Source organism: Nuphar pumila, chromosome 12 (assembly GCF_984573655.1).
Source record: "Nuphar pumila chromosome 12, dmNupPumi1.hap1.1, whole genome shotgun sequence".
NCBI classification, from domain to species: Eukaryota; Viridiplantae; Streptophyta; class Magnoliopsida; order Nymphaeales; family Nymphaeaceae; genus Nuphar; species Nuphar pumila.
In genome coordinates, this window is record NC_143260.1 from 104,070,314 (window position 1) to 104,074,450 (window position 4,137).

General features: G+C 34.2%; 1 pseudogene; it reads left to right on the forward strand.

Moving 5' to 3' along the window:
* The first annotated feature begins 900 nt into the window (after nt 1-900).
* LOC149821423 (O-fucosyltransferase 13 pseudogene) lies at nt 901-1,686 on the forward strand (annotated as a pseudogene).
* The last annotated feature ends 2,451 nt before the right edge of the window (nt 1,687-4,137 follow it).

The window sequence follows — 4,137 nt, forward strand, 5'->3', positions numbered from 1 at the left end:
TGGGTTTGTGTATTTGCACTTTATATGCTTGTGATTTTCTCTTAGTGGGTTTGTGTATTTGCACTTTATGTGTTTGTGATTTCTTGTTCATTATTGGACCTTCAAGTCTTATCAATTGTTATTTGTATTTCTGCCTATTTCCTTACATAGTCCATCTTACATAGTTTCACATTTATATTTAGAAGCATTAGTTGTCATCATACTCATCAAATGTTAATATGGGATTTACCCAATTAATCCTAAGCAAATACCTAGATCATAATTTAGCTAGATTCAATAATGGTTAGTTTGAAAACAATCATGAGTGAACCTCACTCAAGAAGATATGTTAAGAGATGTGTTAATGAAACAACCTAATTCTGTTTGAATAAGCTTTCATTCTTAATGCAACAATATTTTAATCTTATGATTCAGATGGCATCAACCTATGTAACAAACCTTTATGTAAATGGGAAAGGGAAATGTAGTAAAGGTTCTAATCCTTTTTAGTTAAAGATGCAGGAATGCAGTGTCAGCATACTATGATGGAAAAACCAGACGATTCTGTATCTGAAATAGTTTATGTTTACCACAATAAGTTTGAAACATTTAATATGAGAAACAATGAGTTATATGTCATTTACTATTGTGCATGATCATATTTCCTTTGCTATGAACTTCATTGCTTTCAAGAGTTGCATTTAGATGTGAATTCTATTATGCTTGTTGACTTCTATATCAGAGATAGCAGAGGTAGTGGATTACCACTGGAAAGTCTTTATGAACTTGGAACTAGTCATTACAAGTCGATAGCTGAGTCAGTTATTCAAATGCGAGCATTGATTTGAGTTAGTATTGAAGTAGCAGGCTTCTGTTTTTTGGAGTCACAATATAGTTTCTGTGAACAACTAATTTATGTAATGTGACTGGTATCCTGCTTATGCGAAATCTGCTCTCTGTCAAGCTTGTTACAAGGCACTGCGGCTCAAGAAACACTTGGAAGATAAAGGATTGCAGCTGATGAGGGTGTTGCCCAATTCTTTCCTGTCCCTTCACCTTAGGTTTGAGCCAAACATGGTAGCCTATAGCCAGTGCGAGTACACAGGTCTATCTCCTGCTTCCATGGATGCCATTGATGCTGCTCGTGGCGATAGGAAACCCTGGATGGGCGATGTTGCTCGTGTGTGGAGAAACCGTGGCAAGTGCCCACTTACTCCCAATGAAACAACTTTCATCCTGCAGTCCTTAGGCATACCAAAAGATACACCCATTTATCTGGCATCTGGTGATGGTCTCTTAGAAGTTGAAGGTTTAACGAGTATCTATACTAACGTCTACGTGAAGTCATCCCTTCTTAATGATTCAGATTTCACAAGCATGCATGGGAATACTAAAGCTGCCCTGGATTATTTTGTCTCAATCAATAGTGAAGCTTATGTAGCTACATATTTTGGGAACATGGATAAGATGGTGTCTGCAATGAGAGCGCTGAATGAGAAGCCAAAAACACTTTTCCTGAACAGGAAGCTGTATGCAGAATGTGCTGCAAAGGGGATGGAAGGGGAGGAGCTTGTTGGATCTTTGTGGAATGCTCATAGAGATGATTATGTCATGGGAAGAGGATCTGCTTTGCCTGACTGCTTTTGTGAGTTTAGTTTGCAATAACACATTCTCAAAAAGAAAAAGGAAGAGAAAGGTATTTTTTTTCCATGACCAAGTTTTCTGATCATTGTTTGTGGATCATGAAGGCCAAAAGACCCTAGTTTATGGGGGTGAGTTCATTTGAACTACAAAAATTTATTTGTATCACTAGGAATGCAGGGTCATGGTTAGCTGCTCAAAGTTTGAAAGCAGTGTATTCTTTACCATTTGAGATGGTCATTTAATTTTTTTGAATTTATAACCTGAAGAAACCGCACCCGTCTAGAAGACTTAGTCGCACTGGCTCAGCCTGCCATACCTACAGTCACCATGCCGGCAGCGTAAAACTGTAAGGCTAGGACTCCTTGCCCCCATGGCCTATGCCATTCATTGGCTTGTGCAGAGGGGCAATGCCCATGAGGATCGAACCTTCACTGCCCGTCTCGCAGTCAAGGACCAACCCCCCTTGGGGTGAGAGGGGCATTTAATTGTATCATTTTTCCTTTCTTTTCCTATTGTGATTTCATGTTGAACTTGGAAATTATGTACTATATTACTAGGGTGGAAAGCCCTCCTCCATCAAACCTTTCCTGTAAAATCCTCAAGTTTTTTATTTGTATGTCTCAGTGTTGTGAAAAGCGTTGAGGCGTAGCGAGGCGCTACACCAAAAACCGAGGTGAGGCGTAAAGCGTAAGCCTCAAATTTCTTTTTTGAAAACTTTAAAAAAATTGTAAAAAAAAATATCTAAAAATATAAATAAATAAAAAATGCTTTATTGATGAAATAACAACCAAAAAGAAATAAAAAATCTCAAATAAGTACTAAAAATATGAGATATAACGTGAAAATATATGAGATTAACCCAAAAGTTAAAATATACTAAGAAACTGATTACATAACTGAAATAACTGAAAAATATATGAGATTAACCTATAAAAGTTAAAATATATGAGATTATTCTAAAAAATATGAGATTAACATATAAAAGTAACTAAAAAACTAATTACATAACTGAAAAATATATGAGATTAACCAACAAAAGATAAAATATACTAAGAAACATATTACATAACTGAAATAATTGGAAAATATATGAGATTAACCAACAAAAGTTAAAACATATGAGATTATTCTAAAAAATATGAGATTAACATATAAAAGTAACTAAAAAACTGATTACATAGCTGGTAAATATATGAGACTAACCAAAAAAAGTTAAATATATACTAAGAAACTGATTACATGACTGAAATAACCGGAAAATATATGAGATTAACCTACAAAAGTTAAAATATATGAGATTATTTTAAAAAATATGAGATTAACATATAAATGTAACTAAAAACTGATTATATAACTGAAAAATATATGAGATTAACCAACAAAAGTTAAAATATACTAAGAAATTGATTACATAACTTAAATAACTGAAAAATATATGAGATTAACCTACAAAAGTTAAAATATATGAGATTATTCTAAAAAATATGAGATTAACATATAAAAGTAACTAAAAAACTGATTACATAACTGGAAAAATATATGAGATTAACCAACAAAATTAAAATAAATTAAAAAACTAATTACATAACTAAAATAACTGAAAAATATACGAGATTAACCAACAAAAGTTAAAATATACTAAGAAACTGATTACTGAAATAACTGAAAAATATATGAGATTAACCTACAAAAATCTTGTTGATTATGTTTCAGAAATCTTGTTGTAAAAAAAAATAATAATAATAATAAAGTTTTTGCGCCTCAGGCTTGTACCTTGAGGCAGAGAGGGCTGCACCTCAAGGCGAGGCGATCCTCAAGGCACATTTTTTATAACACTGGTATGTCTAGAACTTTTCGTCTTTGGCATGAAACTATTGATATCCTGAATATGGTTTGAGCTTTTAAGCTACAACAATCATAGTCTAGAACATGGGCCATTTCAGTTAGTCTGTAAGTTGTTATTTTCCTTTGTTTTTTTCTTTTTCTTTTTCTTTTCCTTTTTTAAATGGATGGACTCTTTTTGGCATCATTGCATGAAAATATGAAATGTAATTTTAGATTATGTGGCTATGTCTTGTGGATGCAGCAGACACAGATGGAGACTCGATATGAATACAGGGCACGAATACACTTTCTGAAAACTAGAATGGACATGTTGTAGCCTGTCCATGTGTTGTATCGTGTCACCTCAAAACATGAACCTATATAGCATGTCCTTGTGTTAGTAAGTTACACAGCAGAGAGAGAGAGAGAGAGAGAAGAAAACAAGTACACACAACGACACGATTTACATGGTTCAGCCAATGGCCGATGTCCACAGGCGGCAGAGGATCAGAGATTTTCACTATATCAAAAAAAGGATTATAAAGGTAGATGATGACTCTGATACAGAAAACCTAAAGCCGCACAGAACACCCAAACTCACAAAAGTGTTAAGCAAGAAAACCCTAAAAAAGCATTTATAGGACCTTGTTACAAACAGATCGGGTTCATACCGTGGGGGCTTCATCCCCC